Source organism: Nicotiana sylvestris, chromosome 7 (genome assembly GCF_000393655.2).
Source record: "Nicotiana sylvestris chromosome 7, ASM39365v2, whole genome shotgun sequence".
Lineage (NCBI taxonomy): Eukaryota > Viridiplantae > Streptophyta > Magnoliopsida > Solanales > Solanaceae > Nicotiana > Nicotiana sylvestris.
In genome coordinates this window covers 128,643,184-128,661,304 of record NC_091063.1, presented here as the reverse complement: position 1 = coordinate 128,661,304, position 18,121 = coordinate 128,643,184, and positions in this window count along the sequence as shown.

Sequence of the window (18,121 nt, the reverse complement as noted above, 5' to 3'; positions counted from 1 at the left end):
CCTTCTACATCACTTGTTCTTAATCCAATATGCATGCTTATTTCTTGTGAATTCGGCTTATGATTGAGTTTGGGATATATATATATATAATAAAACCAATTTGATTCTCAATCTATGCAAACTATTGGAAAACGCTAACTTTCGCATTGTAAAATTCTTAGGCCATTTGTTATTAAGAAAGAGAATAAATCTACCTGTGGACTTAATAAAATGATATTGCATACAACATTATTCGCCATATTTCGACGTTGTGAACATAGCGGATTTTACTAACGCATCTTTCAACTATTGATTATAAACATAACCATTATTATGCCATAATATAGCAAAATGCAGCCAACGTCATATAGCTTTAAACAACAACTAACTAACTAACAAAATAGACTAATAATGTATTTTTCCTTAATATTTTCCATATTATTTTATACCTAACTAACAATACCATAAAGTTTAAATAGTGGCCATCTTTCTGCCATGTTCCCTATTTTGACAATTCAACTACACTAATGAGATTTCGAAATGGATAACATTATTACAAAACTTTTATACGAATTTCAAAATAAGACAATTAACTTATAGTTATCGTGTCGAACTCACTGCTAGTTAATCAACATGAAACAAAGCTGAAATTTAAACTAACAAACTTAAACGAATAGAAAACAGAATTACAATTCGAGCTTCATTTATTTGTCATGTTGAAGCTTTTCATGACAGGAGTTTACAGATATGTACCTAGAAATGAGGGAAGAAGAAGTGAATTTCAGCAGTAATAGCAGCAACAAAATAGGAAGAAAGTGCCAAATAACGCAGCCGATTTTGAGCACAATCAACGAGTCCCGTGAAACCAGACCAAAAGTAACAGAGATTTGAGAAACAATTTCAGATTTAAACCACACAGTATCAATAAACAAACACGGACAGATTCCAGGAAAAATATGTTTCGGGTTTTTCTTTCCTTTTTCTATATCTGTTTCAGATTGTGTGTGTGTGTGTGTTCTCATTCTTCTGTTTCTTTTTGTTTTCTTCTTTCTTTTCAGATTGTCGTTTCTGATTCAGTATGTGTTTCTTTTCTTAATTTCTATCTTTTCCCTCTGTGTATCTCTCTGTGTATATGTATCTCTGTGTGTGTTTCCCTAATGCCTTAAAAATCAGATCCCTTCTTCTAATGTCTGTCCCTGTATTTATACAGGTCTGCCCCCTCTCTTAAGTGCTGCCTGGACCCCACTTTTGTTATCTAAGGCAGATTTTCCCTTAAAATCTGCCACTGAACTGCTTTTTCTTATTCAAACAGCACTAAGGATACCTTTACTTTATTTTCAGCCCCTCCACTTCCTTTGGTTTCCTATTATCCTATTAGATTAACAGCCACTAACATTGCACTTCCAGAATACTAGCACTAACACTGTTTTTTACTATTTCATTCCCAGAAATGCCCTGAAATCCTACTGTTATTACTGCCCATAAATACAAAATCAGAATCTATTACAAAACAGATTTTAAAATCTGTCCAGGCTTAATTATCCTTCTGATTTAAACAGCTAGAACCAATCCTAATCAACTTCCTAACACATTTGTATCTACCCAACCCCTGTAAACTTGAACTCAAACCCAACATCACAACAACATTATACTAAATTCAACATAACAAGTTAAACTGAACTTCAACATTGAACTAAGATCAAACAAACATAGGAGCATTGTCAATATACTGATAATGCCCTGAAACTTAATGTTCAGGAAACAACATATACACAACATTTATTTTGACAGACTTAATGATTTACAAACGAGTATTAATCAACTGACTAACAAATACGAAACAACTGATTACAATAAAATAATCCATCCAAAACAGGTTGTTTCAATCAACATTTTCAGAAACAGGATTTATAACACAACTAATCGACGAACTTAATCGAGTCGATTACACACATTGTAAATAATCATAACCAACAGAAATAATTGTATAATTCTGATCAAATAGACGGGTATGGGACAGAATTATGGAATCAACTAAAAAAATATGCAAAATTACACAGGTTATTAAAACAAACAACTATACATACGTAGGAAACAAAAGAAATAGGAGAATACCTCTGAATCTTCAATTTCATACGGACTCAAACTCAACTTGGATTCGGACTTTTGAAATCAAACAGACTTTAGTCGAAGTATTTTCAACTGAAAATACTTCGACTAAGGTCGATTAAACCTCAATCCCTCGCTTGAATTGAAAAAATTCCAAGATTGGAATTTTTTAGGGTTTCAGATTTGAGGATCTTCAATTCAAACACTTCTAGGCAGATTCGAAGGGAACCAAAGATGACACAAGGGTGAGGGAAGCCTAGGGGTCATTTGGTGTTAATTTGGAAGGAATCTGAGTGAGTTCATATTTGATTCAAACCTTCAAAAGGAGATTCGAAGAGTTCTAAGGGGATTCGAACCAAACCAACACTAGATCCATAGCTAGGGTAGTTAGGGGAAGCTACGGTGTGAATTTGGAGACCATCGGAGAGGGTTGAGTTTTCAGACCAACCTTCGATTTAAGATTCGAAGAGTTGGGGTCTGATTCGAAGGAAACTAAGGCCAGATCCATGAAGAGGAGGTTGTGAGGAGTCTAGGGTGTTAAGAGGGGGGGTGTTTAGTTAGGGGGCCGGGGTAGGGATTTGGACTTATATAGGGACGGGGTGGATTGATGCTGACCGTTAGATCAGGCAGAATGACTGGCCAGGATCTATTCACTTAACCAAACGATGTCGTTTGGTCTAAATTGGGGGGACGGGTTGAATCGGGTACTGGATCGGGTAAGGATCACGGGTTAGGTTTGTAGGATCTCAGCTGTTGGATGGATTTAATCCAACGGCCCTTGATGAAGGACGACCAAACGTTGTCGTTTTGGTTCGTTTGAATTGGACCGGATATGGGAGTGTTGGGATTGGGCTGTGGGGTTTATTTTGTTTGGGCCTGGATTTAGTTCCAGGTCCGATTTCTACTTTCACAATTTATTTTTATTTTCTAATTTTATTCTTAATTATTAAAATCTTAATTAAAATTATAAAAACAAAATTACCCTTACAAAGATATTAATTACCTTTTTAACAACTATTAACACATAGACAAAACATTAATCAAACAGTGGAACATTTAAAATAGAACAAATGCATATTTTTTGTGATTTTATTTAAATTAACTTTTAAATGCATAATTAAATCCTAATTATGCATGCAACATGTGTTTTTTTATTTTATTTTTCATTTTAACAAACAAAGTAGACATTTACGGACATAACACAAATATTTAATAAACGCCACACAAATTCTAAAAATTGCACACTAAAAGAAATTTATTTTATTTTTGATTTATTTTGGAGTAGTTTTTGTGAGGCAAAAATCACGTGCTCACAAAGAGTCCGTTCAACATTTGTTCATCAGTGGACAATATGTGCAACTCATATGGGACTTCTATGCTGGCAAGATTGGAGGGGAGTACCACTTAGAAACTTGCTAGTAAATTACTGGAATCATAATACTTCTAACTCCGTGGCTTCCTATATTTGCAGGATACTTCCACCTATAGTAATATAGGAGTCATGGAGGTTAAGATGCAACTCTAAATATGAAATGGAGAGGCTAGCAGGTGCAAGATCTATCTCACTGATCAACTTCAATATTATACAAATTTTCAAAGCTCAATTCAGGAAATTGGATCTCAACTACACATTGGGGGAACCTGTGCATAGTTTGGGAACTACCTCTAATAGAAACTAACACCTCTATGGTGAAATGCATTACACCACCTATCATGTCCGTGAAACTGATGGTTCATACAGAAATGGTGAATGTGGAGGAGCAGGTGTAGTGAGGGACAATCTGGGCAAATTTATAATGACCTTGTAACGACCCGACTAGTTGTTTCATGAGTTACCGCTTCGTTTCCCCCATTTTTGCTTTTTATTGTCTTGTTCTGCTGTATTATGTGATATCGGGTTGGTTGGTTCATGATCGGAGAGGTTTTGGAAAGAAATGAGACACTTAGTCTCTTTTGAGTAAGCTTAGGTTAGAAAAGTTAATCGGATGTTGACTTATGTGAAAAAGGGCTCGAATGTGAATTTCGATGGTTCGGATAGCTTCTGGAGGTGATTTGGGACTTAGGAGCGTGATCGTATTGTATTTTGGAGGTCCGGAGTAGATTTAGGGTTGAATTGGCAAAATTGGAATTTTGGCGTTTTCCGGTTGATAGGGTAGATTTTGATATAGGGGTCCGAATGGAATTTGAGAAGTTGGAGTAGGTCCTTGTGTCATTTGTGATGTGTGTGCAAATTTTCAGGTCATTCGGACCAGGTTTGATAGACGTTTTGATCGAAAGTGGAATTTGGAAGTTTTTAGAATTCTTATGCTTGAATCTGATGATGATTTGGTGTTTTGATGTCGTTTTGAGCATTTCGAGGGTTGGAACAAGTTGTAATGATGTTATGGGATATGTTGGCATGTTTGGTTGAGGTCTTGACGGCCTCGGGTGAGTTTCAGGTGGTTAAACAAATCATGTTCATGTCAGAAAAGTTGCAGATTTTCCTTCAGGTCTATTGCAGACATTTGTTCTATGCGATCGCGTAGAAGGGTTCGCGATCGCGTAGGCTTTGCGGGGCAGAGGTGAAAGTTGTTCAGTGTAATCACGTAGGTTAGAATGCAATCGCGTTTGGTTGGGAGATTAATGTTCGCGAACGCGTGGTCAATGTCACGTTCGCGTAGAAGGAAGGAGCAGGAGTGAGAGGTAAGGTGTGCTCTATTCGGTCGCATGTGTTGGACCACGATTGCATAAGGAATCCAAGGCAGTGTTGCGCGATCGTGTGGAATGTTATGCTATTGCGTAGGGTTAATTTGGGGGAAGTCAGATTTGTGCTTCACGATCGCAAGGCATTTTCTGCCATCGCGATTAAGTAATTTTAAATCGCTGGGCAGAATGTTTAAAAGGCCATTTTCACAATTTTTGGCTATAGTTCACCATTTTTTAGTCGGGTTTGGAGCTTTTTGAGAAGAATTGAACAGGGAATCAAAGGGAAACATTTGGAGGTAAGATTTATGGACTTAATACTCGTTTCTATTGTGATTTTTATCTAATTAAACATGAAATTTATGGAATCTATGCCTAAAATTGGAGAGTTAGGGCTTGAAACTTGAGACCTTAATTTCAGGATTTGAAGGGTCATTTGTGGTCGGATTTGATGTATTTGATATATATGAACTCGTAAGAGTCTGAGGATTCAAGTTTTGTGATTTTTTATCAGAATCCGAGACGTGGTCCTAGGGATCGAGTTTGGCCAATTTCGGGATTCTTCATGTAAATTGGCTATTTTCGGATGGGCTTTGTTTCTTTAGCATATTTTGATGGTATAAATCTATTTTTTGGTTAGATTTGGAGCATCCGAAGGTCGAGTCAAGAGGCAAAGGCATCACAGGCTAGAGTTTGGACCGGATAGAGGTAAGTAATGATTGTAAATACTCTCATGAGGGTATGAAACCCCGAATTTCACATAGTTGTGCTACTTTGAGGTGACGCGCATGCTAGATGACGAGCGTGAGGTTGTGCACCATTGGGGATTGTGACTTAGTCGGTCCCGTATGACTGTTAAGTTGCATATTAGATTAAAAACTATTTGATATCATTGTGTTTTGGGAAGTATTATCATGTTTTTGGCTAAATGCCATATTTGGGCCTTATGCCAACTGTTTTGGATCCTTACGGGAGTTTTACTACTATTCCTCATTATTTGACTTTATATTTGTACTCAGTCATGATGTATTCTACTATTTTTCATAACTCAGCCATATTTAATCCGTTTTGAAATTTTAAATGATATTTTGGGTTGAGCATCATGTTTTACTGTTGCCCGAGTGGCTTGAGAGATTTCTGACTGAGTGACGCTGAGGGCCTGTGTTATGAGGATATTATGGGATCGGGTTGCGTGCCACAATAGTATTGCACTGATTCATGATTATGAGGCTGAGGGCTTGATTTGATTACGCCATGAGATGGCATGTTATAGCGCTTGGGCTGTAGGATCCCTTTCAGAGTCTGCGGACCCCCAGTGAGCACGGGTATCCAGAGTAAGTGATATGATGTTGCCCGAGGGGCTATTGCTGTTTTATGATATTGCCCGAGGGGTTGATATGAGTGATTGTGAGGTAGCCCGAGGGGCTAGTTCTGTTGGTATTTTTCCCGAGGGCCTGTTATGGTACTTGTTTTGCCCGAGGAGCTTATTTATGTTTCTTTCCTTTTTCTCACTATTTTTGTCACTCGATTGAACTTTTGAAAGATGTTTTAAAATGGTTTTTACTAAACTGAGATGTTTTACGAGTTTTACTGATTTACTGCATTATTCTAGACTAATACTGTTTTGTTGTAGCGTTATGCTGTGGTTAAGTGTTTTCTTACTGCTCACCTGCCTTCACTTTTATTACTTACTGAGTTGGCGTACTCACATTACTCCCTACACCCTATATTCAGATCTAGGAGTCTCGGGTCATTCTAGCGAGTGCTGATTTGTCTTATAGCAGGATTTTGGAGTTTACTAGGTAGCTGTTTGGCGTTCGCAGCCTAGTGCTTCTCCTTCCTATCTTTATTCCACTTGTATTAGCCTTGTTTCAGACTATGTTGTCTTTTCGTATTTCTAGACGAGTTGTAGATGCTCATGACTGGTGACACCTTGATTTCGGGCTGTATTTTAGTTTCCGCACTGTTCTATCCTACTTTATACTATGGGTTTTTATCTTACTAGCGTGTTTAAATGACTTATTATATTTCTTTGGTCGGTTTTGGAGTTTGTGTCGGCTGGCCTAGTTTCACGATAGGTGCCACCACGACCGGGTCTGTTTAGGGTCGTGACAACTTGGTATCAAAGCCTAGGTTACATAGGTCTCACGAGTCATGAGCACGTTTAGTAGAGTCTCACGGATCAGTACAGAGACATTTGTATTTATCCTCGAGAGGCTGCAGAACCTTTAGGAAAACTTCATATTCTTGAATTCTTATCGTGCGAATCTTTTGATCCGAGTACTAAACTTCTGTTATTTTATTTTCTTAAGGATAGTGAGGACACGTGTTGTCGGTCAGGAAGGACGACCACTAGTAGCACCACTTGGGGCCACTAGAAACTGAGGACATGGTTGAGGCCGTGGTAGGGGCAGGGGTGTAGCCCGCACAACAGTTAGGGAAGCACCTGCAGATCCACCAGATGCCCCAGTTCATGATCAGGTGCCAATTGTGGATGCTCTAGCAACACTAGCTTAGGCACTAGTTGTGACTATTGTGATTCCAAGCCTTTAGGAGGCCCTGGGCCAAATTCTATCAGTCTGTACTGGCCTAGCTCAGGCGGTCTCAGTTACTATAGCCATAGCTACTTCTCAGGCCGGGGGAGGTACTCAGACTCTAGCCGCTCGAACACCTAAGTAGGTCGTGCAAGGACTTCAAATATTGGGGGCACCTCTAGCCCAGACGGTTGCAGCTGCTCAGGATTATGTAGCTCATGTTATGCCAGAGAACGAGCAGTGCATGTTGGAGAAGTTTGGTAGACCTCAGCCTCCAACATTCAGTGGTATAGAGGGCGAGGATGCGCGGGGTTTCTTGGACAAGTGTTAGAGGATTCTTCGTACTTCGGGTATTCTGCAGACCAGCGGGGTAACATTTACTACTTTTCAATTTTCTGGAGTTGCCTTCACTTGGTGGTAGGCTTATGAGAGGCATAGGCTTGTTGGTGCAGCGCCCCTTACCTGGCAATAGTTCAACGTTTTCTTTTTTGAGAAATATGTGCCACAGTCTCACAGACAGGAGTTGCGCAGGCAGTTCTAGTAATTGCATTAGGGAGATATGATTGTGACGTAGTATGAGATGAGGTTCTCGGAGTTAGCTCATCATGATGTTTGGTTGGTTCTTACGGATAGAGAGAGCATCAAGAGGTTCGTTGATGACCTCACAAATCAGCTTCGGATTCTCTTGACCAGAGAAAGGGTGTCTGGTGCTACTTTTGAGGAGGTTGTTGACATTGCTCATGAGATTGAGTCAGTTCGTCGCTAGGAGCGAGATGAGAGGGAGGCCTTGGGGATCTGGTAGTTTTGGTGGTGCTCCTTCGAGAGGTCAATTTCAGCACGGCAGAGGCCGCCCATTCAGGCATGCTTAGTCATCCCGCCCAGGTTATCGTGGGGCACCATCGGGTCATGGTTCTCATAGTTCTCATCAGGGCCATTCATCACTCAGTTCCCTTCCAGCCCAAAGTCCGTCTCGTGCCCCAATAGTTCAGGGCTATTCTAGGCCAGATGCATCTGCTAGTCATTCTGGTGTTAGGGGTTCCCTTCAGTCCCCGTCTCCAGCACTAGGGAGTTGTTATGAGTGTGAAGAGTTGGGTTACATGTGGAGGTAGTGTCCTCGTCAACTTGGAGGTTCATCTCAGTAGAGGATTCAGCCATTGGCTTCAGCAGTAGTTACTTCACCACCCACCCAACCAGCTAGGGGTGGAGGACAGTCACCTAGGGATCGCCCTAGAGGGGGATGTCGATCAGGTGGTGTTTAGGCCCATTTATATGCACTCCTAGCTAGACCCAATGCTATTGCTTCAGATGCTGTGATTACAGGTATTGTCTCAGTTTGCCACAGAGATGCCTCTGTTCTATTTAATCCCAGTTTCACTTTTTCATATGTGTCATCAAACTTTGCTCGTTATTGGGATACGCCCCATGAGTCTCTTGTTTCATCTATTCGTGTATCTACTCCGGTGGGCGATACTATTATTGTAGACTGTGTGTACCGGCCGTGTGTGGTGACTATTGGGGGTTTAGAGACCCGAGTAGACCTGTTATTGCTTTGTATGGTGGACTTCGATGTGATATTGGGCATGGATTGGCTATCTCCGTGTCGTGCTATTTTGTACTATCATTCTAAGACAGTGACATTGGCTATGCCGGGTGTGCCAGGGATTAAGTGGTGAGGTTCAACTGATTTTGGTTCGAGTAGGGTGATCTCGTTCTTAAAAGTCCAGCGGATGGTTGAGAAGGGTTGTCTTTCATTCTTAGCCTTTGTGAGGGATGTCGGTGTAGAGACTCTTAGTATTGATTCTGTTCCTGTAGTGAGGGAAATTCTTGATGTGTTTCCTACAGACCTGCTGGGCATGTCACCAGATTAGGATATTGATTTTGGTATTGATCTAGTGTCGGGCATTCAGCCTATTTCTATTCCACCGTATTGTATGACACTAGCGGAGTTGAAAGAGTTAAAGGAGCAGCTTCAGGGACTCCTTGATAAGGGGTTTATTCGGCCTAGTGTGTCGCCAGGGGATGCTCCAGTTCTATTTGTGAAGAAGAAGGATGGTGCGATGAGGTTGTGCATTGATTACAAGCAGTTGAACAAAGTTACAATCAAGAACAAGTATCATATGCCTCGTATTGATGATTTATTTGACCAGCTTCAGGGAGCGAGAGTGTTCTCAAAGATTTATCTTCGTTCAGGGTATCACCAGTTGAAGATCAGGGACTCGGATATTCTTAAGCCAGCTTTCAGGATCTGATATGGTCATTATGAGTTCCCTGTGATGTCTTTTGGGCTGACCAATGCCCCAGCAGCGTTCATGCATTTGATGAACAATGTTTTTCGGCCTTATCTTGACTCGTTCGTGATTGTTTTCATTGATGATATTCTGGTATACTCGTGTAGTTAGGAGGAGTACGCGAAGCATTTCAGAGTTGTGTTGAAGAGTTTGAGAGAGGAGAAACTTTATGCAAAGTTCTCCAAATGTGAGTTTTGGCTCAGTTCAATGGCTTTATTGGGGCACGTGGTGTCCAGTAAGGGCATTTAGGTTGATCCGAAGAAGATAGAGGCGGTTCAAAGTTGTCCCAGACCATCCTCAACCATAGAGATTCGTAGCTTTCTTGGATTGTCGGGTTATTACCGTCGATTTGTTCAGGGATTTTCATCTTTCGCATCACCCTTGACCAAGTTGACTCAAAAGGGTGCTCCATTCAGGTGGTCGGATGAGTGTGAGGAGAGCTTTTAGAATCTCAAGACTGCCTTGATCATAGCACCAGTGTTAATTTTGCCATCAGCTTCAGGTTCATATACAATGTATTGTGATGCTTCGAGAGTTGGTATTAGGTGTGTATTGATGCAGGATGGTAGAGTTACTGCTTATGATTCTCGTTAGTTGAATCCCCAGGAGAAGAATTACCAAGTTCATGATTTAGAATGGCTGTCATTATTCACGTGTTGAAGATCTGGAGGCATTATTTGTATGATGTATCTTGTGAAGTGTTTACCGATCATCGTAGCCTCCAGCGCTTGTTCAAGTAGAAGGATCTCAATCTGAGGCAGTAGAGATGGTTGGAGCTGCAAAAGGACTATGACATCACTATTTTGTACCATATGGGGAAGGCCAATGTGGTAGTCGATGCCTTGAGTAGGAAGGTGGTGAGTATGGGGAGTTTGGCGTATATTCTTTTTGGGGAGAGACCTCTTGCAGTTGATGTTCAGGCCTTAGCCAATCTGTTCGTGAGGCTAGATATTTCAGAGCCCAATCGGGTATTGGCTTGTGTGATTTCTCGGTCTTCCTTATTTGATCGCATCAGAGAGTGCCAGTATGATGATCCTTATTTGTTTGTCCTTAAGGACAGAGTTCAGCACGACGATGCCAGAGATGTGACTATTGGTGATGATGGGATGTTGAGGATGCAGGGGCAGATATGTGTGCCCAGTGTAGATGGACTTCGGGAGTTGATTCAAGAAGGAGGCTCATAGCTCGCGGTATTCTATTCATCCGGGTTCTGCGAAGGTGTATCAGGATCTGAGACAACATTATTGCCAGAGGAGAATGAAGAAGGACATTGTAGGATTTGTAGCTCGGTGTTTCAATTGTCAGCAGGTGAAATATGAGCATCATAGACCGGGTGGCTTGCTTCAGCAGATGGATAATCCAGAGTGGAAGTGAGAGCGGATCACCATGGACTTTGTAGTTGGACTCCCATAGACTTTGAAGAAGTTTGATGCTATTTGGGTGATTGTGGATCGACTGACCAAGTTTGCGCACTTCATTCCTGTGTGTACTACCTATTCTTTAGAGCGATTGGTAGAGATATATATCCGGGAGATTGTTCGTTTACATGATGGACCATTTCCATCATTTCAAGTAGAGGTACTCAGTTTACTTTGTAGTTTTGGAGAGCCGTGCAAAGGGAGTTGGGTACTCTAGTTGAGTTGAGCATAACTTTTCGCCCTCAGAAGGACGGGCATTCCGAGCGCACTATTTAGATGTTGGAGGACATGTTACGCACTTGTGTCATCGATTTTGGAGGGTCATGGGATCAGTTTCTACCACTCGCAGAGTTTGCTTATAACAACAGTTATCAGTCGAGTATTCAGATGACTCCATATGAGGCTTTTGGTAGACGGTTTAGATCTCCAATCGGTTGGTTTGAGCCAAGTGAGGTTAGGCTCTTGGGTACAAACATGGTGCCGGATGCTTTAGACAAGGTGAATGTGATCTAGGAGCGACTTTGTACAGTGCAGTCGAGACAAAAGAGTTATATTGACAGGAAGGTTCGGGATGTGTCCTACGTGGTTGGTGAGAAGGTTCTATTGAAGGTTTCACCCATGAAGGGTGTTATGAGATTTGGGAAGAAGGGTAAATTGAGTCCTCGGTTCTTCGGGCCTTTTATGGTGCTTCGGAGGATTGGGAAGGTGGCTTATGAGCTTGCTTGGCCACCCAGCTTATCGAGTGTGCATCCAGTATTCCATGTTTCTATGCTCCGGAAGTATATTGGCGATCCTTCTCATAATTTAGATTTCAGCACGGTTCAGTTAGATGGTAATTTGACTTATGATGTGGAGCCAGTAGCTATTTTGGAGCATCAGGTTCGAAAGTTAAGGTCAATGGACATAGCTTTAGTAAAAGTGCAGTAGAGAGATCGGCTCGTGTAAGAGGCTACCTGGGAGACCAAGCTGGAGATGCGAAGCAGAAATCCTCGCCTATTTGAGACTTCAAGTATGTTTCTTGACCTGTTCGAGGACAAACGTTTGTTTAAGAGGGGGAGGATGTAACGACCCGACCGGTTGTTTCATGAGTTACCACTCCGTTTCCCCCATTTCTACTTCTTATTGTCTTGTTTACCTACACTATGTGATATCGGGTTTGTTGGTTCGGGTTCAGATAGGTTTTGGAAAGGAATGCGACACTTAGTCTCTTTTGAGTAAGCTTAGGTTTGAAAAGTCAACCAGATGTTGACTTATGTGAAAAAGGGCTCGGATGTGAATTTCCATAGTTTGGATAGCTTCGGGAGGTGATTTGGGACTTAGGAGCATGATCGTGATGTGTTTTGGAGGTCCAGAGTAGATTTAGGCTTGAATTGGCGAAATTGGAATTTTGGCGTTTTCCGGTTGATAAGGAAGATTTTGATATAGGGGTCGGAATGGAATTTTGGAAGTTGGAGTAGGTCCATTGTGTCATTTTTGGCGTGTGTGCAAAATTTTAGTTCATTCAAACAAGGTTTGATAGACATTTTGATCGAAAGCAGAATTTGGAAGTTTTTGGAATCTGAGGATTGAATCTGATGATGATTTGGTGCTTGATGTTGTTTTGAGTGTTCCGAGGGTTGGAACAAGTTTGAATGATTTTATGGGATATGTTATCATGTTTGGTTGAGGTCCCGAGGGCCTCAGGTGAGTTTCGGCTGGTTAAATGGATCAAGTTCATGTTTGAAAAGTTGCAGATTTCCTTCAGGTCTGTTGCAGACATTTGTTCAATGCGATTGCGTAAAAGGGTCTGCGATCGCGTAGGCTTTGTGGGGCAGAGGTGGAAGTTGTTCAGTGCAATTACGTAGGTTAGAATGCGATCATGTTTGTTTGGGAGATTAAGGTTCGCGAACGCGTGGTCAATGTCACATTCGCGTAGAAGGAAGAAGCTGGAGTGAGAGGTGAGGTCTGTTCTATGCGGTCACGTGTGTTGGACTGCGGTTGCGTAAGGTAGCCAAGGCAGTGCTACGCGATTGCCTGGAGTGATATGCGATTGTGTAGGATTAATTTGGGGGCAGTCTGATTTGTGCTTCGCAATCGCGAGGAATTTTCTGCGATCGCGATTAGGTAATTTTAAATCTCTGGGCAAAATCTTTAAAAGACCATTTTCGCGATTTTTGGCCATAGTTCACCATTTTTGAGTCAGTTTTGGAGCTTTTTGAGAAGAATTGAAGATTGAAACAAAGGGAAACATTTGGAGGTAAGATTTATGGACTTAATACTCGTTCCTATTATAATTTCTACCTAATTAAATATGAAATTTGTGGAATCTAAAGCTTAAAATTGGAGAGTTAGGGCTTGAAACTTGAGACACTGATTTGAGGATTTGAGGGGTTTTTTTGTGTTCAGATTTTGATGTATTTGATATGTATGAACTCGTGAGAGTGTGAGGATTCTAGTTTTGTGATTTTTATCGGAATTCGAGACATGGACCCGGGGTCGGGTTTGGCCAATTTCGAGATTCATGATGTAAATTGGTTATTTTCTAATGGGCTTTGTTCCCTTAGCATATTTTGATGGTATAAATTTATTTTTGGTTAGATTTGGAGCATCCGGAGGCTGAGTCGAGAGGAAAAGGCATCGCGGGCTAATGTTTGGACGGGATAGAGGTAAGTAATGATTGTAAATGCTATCATGAGGATATGAAACCCCGGATTTCACATCGTTGAGGTACTTTGAGGTGACGCACATGCTAGATGACGAGTGTGGGGTCGTGCACCATTGGGGAATGTGACTTAGTCCGTCCCGTATGACTGTTAAGTCGCGTATTTGATTGAAAACTGTTTGATATTATTGTGTTTTGTGAAGTATTATCATGTTTTGGGTTGAATGTCATATTTGGGCCTTGTGCCAGCTATTTTGGACCCTTAGGGGAGTTTTACTACTATTCCTCTCTGTTTGACTTCATATTGTACTCAGTCATGCTGTATTTTACTGTTTTTCATAACTCAGCCATATTTATTCCGTTTTGACATTGTAAATGATATTTGGGCTGAGCGTCACATTTTACTGTTGCTTGAGTGGCTTGAGAGATTTCTGACTAAGTGAGGCCGAGGGCCTGTGTTGTAAGGATATTATGAGGTCGGGCTACGTGCCACAGCAGTGTTGTATTGATTCATGATTATGAGGCCGAGGGCCTGATTTAATTACGCCACGAGATGGCTTGCTATAGTGCTTGGGCTGTAGGAGGCCCTCCGGAGTCTGCATACCTCCAGTGAGCACGGGTACCCAGAGCGAGTGATATGATGTTGCCCAAGGGGCTGTTGTTGTTTCATGATATTGCCCGAGGGGCTGAGACGAGTGATTGTGAGGTAGCCCGAGTGGCTGGTTCTGTTGGTATTTTGCCCGAGGGGCGGTTATGGTACTTGTTTTTCCCAAGGGGTTGATTTATGTTTCTATCTTTTTTTCACTATTTTCATCACTCTTTTTAACTACTAAAAGAAGTTTTAAAAAGGTTTTTACTGAACTAAGATATTTTACGAGTTTTGCTGCTTTAATGCATTGTTTTGGATTTATACTATTTTGTTGTAGCGTTATGCTCTGGTTTACGTGTTTTCTTACTGCTCAACTACCTTTACTTTTATTACTTACTTAGTTGGCATACTCACATTATTCCCTACACCCTGTATGCGGATCCAGGAGTCTCGAGTCACGCTAGCGAGTGCTGATTTGTCTTCTAGCAGGGTTTTGGAGTTGACTAGGTAGTTGTTTGGTGTTCGCAGGCCAGTGCTTCTCCTTCCTATCATTATTCCGCTTCTATTAGCCTGGTTTCAGACTATGTTGTCTTTTCATATTTCTAGACGAGTTGTAGATGCTCATGACTGGTGACACCCCAATGTCGAGTTGTGTTTTGGCTTCCGCACTGTTCTATCCTACTTTATACCATGGGTTTTAGCTTACTAATGTCTTTAAATGACTTATTATATTTGGTTGGTTGGTTTTGGAGTTTGTGTCGGGTGGCCTAGTTTAACGATAGGCCATCACGTCCGGGTCCGTTTAGGGTCGTGACAGACCTACTCTATTTCGCTAGAGCAAGGTACAAGCAATTGGGCTAAGGCATGTGCTGTCTTGTTTGGGATCAAGTGGTGTATAGAAAAAGTTTCAATTGGTGAAACTGATTCCATGTTACTACAAAATTGCATCTCTGGCAACTGGACCATCCCGTGGAGAACCAAAAAAGCAGTCTAAGATATTAAGAAACTCATTAATTGACAAGGTATCTACACTAATCATTGTCTTAGAGAGGCCAACCAAGTAGCAGACAAAATGGCTTCTCTAAGCTGCAATCAGGAAAACCAGATATGTACAAAATATTTGCTCTTTGCCTAGTCAGATTAGAGGACTTTTGAACATAGATAGATGGCAAATGCATTCATTTCGAGTTAAGAAGAGGAGACCAAACATGTTCATGTTCGATCCACCTTGAACTTCCAGCTTTATTACCACTTTATTTTGGGGTCAACAAGTTTGTTCATAGCTAGGGAACTGATATGTTTACAAATCTTGAGCCCTACTAGTACATGCTCTAAAATGTATACAAAGGTAAGGCTTAGTCCCCCTTCGAGAACTTCTTTTTGGTAACAGTGGCAATAAATTCTATTACTCGTGTTTGAAGTAAAAAACTAATAATTATTAAAGGAAACAAAATCGAATTTTCGGATAAGTAGACTCATGACAATTAATAGTCTTACTCAATTAAAATAATAAATATTGCTTCGATTACAGTACTCCTTATTGTAGTCATCTTACCTTCATTAAGGTTTAATTTGTGATATGTGAATATAGTTTTGATTTCAGCAGGAGACTTTCATCGCACAACATATAGATTAAGTTGAATTCAAGGAAAATTTGGACCTGCCAAAAAAGAGATCATCAACTTTTGGTTAAACTTATAAGTATATTTTTCTCATCGTAAGATAAGAATTATATAAGCAAGTGATTAGAAGCAATTGGAGTACGTTCTTTTAAAAACATTCATCCTACTGGTTGGGGGTTAAGGCATCACCCCGACCAGTAGATCATCAAAGAGGAATAGCATGAGGAGAATTAGTACGCTTCCTCTATTTTTTCAAAGTTGTTCTTTCTTTTGAGTAGGGCAAAGAAATGGTGGCTTTTGTCTAATAATCTCGATATGAATCTGCCCAGGGCTGTGATCCGCCCTGTCAGCCGTTGGACGGCTTTTACGTTGTTCACCACTGTGATCTCTTTGACGGCCTTTATTTTTTCGTGGTTGATCTCGATCCCCCTGTTTGAAACCATGAAGCCCAGGAATTTGCCCGAGCCTACTCCGAAGGCACACTTCTCAGGATTGAGCTTCATGTTGTAGCTTCGGAGGAGGTTGAAAGTTTCCTGCAAATGGGTAAGATGGTCCTCTACGAGCAGGGATTTGACTAACATATCATCAATATATACCTCCATTGATTTACCTACTTGATGCTCGAACATTTTATTAACTAGGCGCTGCTATGTTGCTCCCACATTTTTTATCCAGAATTGCATTACGTTATAGCAATATGTACCATATTTCGTGATGAATGAGGTCTTTTTCCTATCCTCGGGGTTCATCTGGATGTGATTGTACCCCGAGTAGGCATCGAGGAAAGTGAGGGTCTCGTGGCCGACCGTAGCATCGATCAAACGATCGATATTAGACAACGGGAAGGAATTTTGGGGCAAGCTTTATTCAAATCTTACGCACATCCTTAGCTTGTTCCCCTTTTTTGGCACTACCACTATGTTAGCTAGCCATTCGGGATATTTACCTCCCTAATGGATCCGATTTTAAGGATTGTCTCTACCTCCTCTTTGAGGAAGAAATGTTTTACCTCGGACCGCGGTCTTCTTTTTTTGCTTTACGGGTTTGAATTTGGATCAACGCTTAGCCTGTGGGAGGTTATTTCCAGTGGGATACCTATCATATCTAAGTGGGACCAGGAAAAACAGTCGATATTGTTACTAAGAAATTGAATAAACCCTGTCCTGAGTTCCGGGGTCATCCCCATTCCTAGGTATACCTTGCGATCCGGGAGGTGCTCGATCAAAACGGGCGACTCCAGCTCTTCGACTGTTGACTTGGTTGCATCCGATTCCTCGGGGCGACGAAGGTTCATGGGGCGAAGAAGTCTTCCCTGTTGTCTTCAAGGGTCTGCATGCTTCCCTCTTCGTCCGAGACCGGGCATGTGGGGGTTGGCATCTCGTGGTGGACCGCGAACATTTCCCTTGCTGCCTGTTGTTCTCCATGTATGTTCGTGATGCCATCCCTCGTGGGAAACCTAATCACCTAGTGCAAGGTCGAGGGCACTGCCCTTATGTTGTGTATCCAAAGCCTGCCAAGTAAGGTGTTGTATCTCATGTCGCTGTCGATGACCTGAAATTCGGTGTTCTGGATTTTGCCAGACGTGTTCGGGAGGGTGATCTTTCCTTTCGTTTCTTCTCCGATCATGTGGATGTCGTGGAGGATTCGAGGGGTGGGCATGACTTGATTGAGCAGCCCTAGCTGTTCTACTACTTCTAACCTGATTATGTTGGCCGAGCTGCCTAGATCCACGAGCACGTGCTTTATTCTGGTGTTGCTTAAGAGAAACGAAATTACTAGAGTGTTATTGTGCGGTTCCATCATAGCCTCGAGATCCTCTTTGCTGAATATGAGGGTTTCTTCGGGTAAGTGTTTTCAGGTCGGTCCATCTTCCGTAGCGGACGTTCTCGTTCGTTTGGACATGGGTCCTCGGGGAATGTTGGTTCCCCCAATGATCATGTGGACATTATGTTGGAGAACCTTCCCCTCCGTTCGAGTTGGACCCGGTGGTGTACCAGCCTTTAGGGCAGTCATGCCCTTTTCTCTGTCGCTTTTGAGGTTCAGGTTTTCCATTTCACTAGCCGAGCCAGGCGCTCTGTCCTGAAAGTGAAGATCTTGGGCAAGAAAAAGTGTGAAAGATAACTTGCTTTTTTGTAATGAAACCAACAAGAAAATAATCACTATTATTTTTAGCCCAACGGTGGGCGCCAAATTGTTTACCGTGAAAATGGTAACAACAATTAAATTTTTAAATAGGATTCTAAAAATACATGATCTATT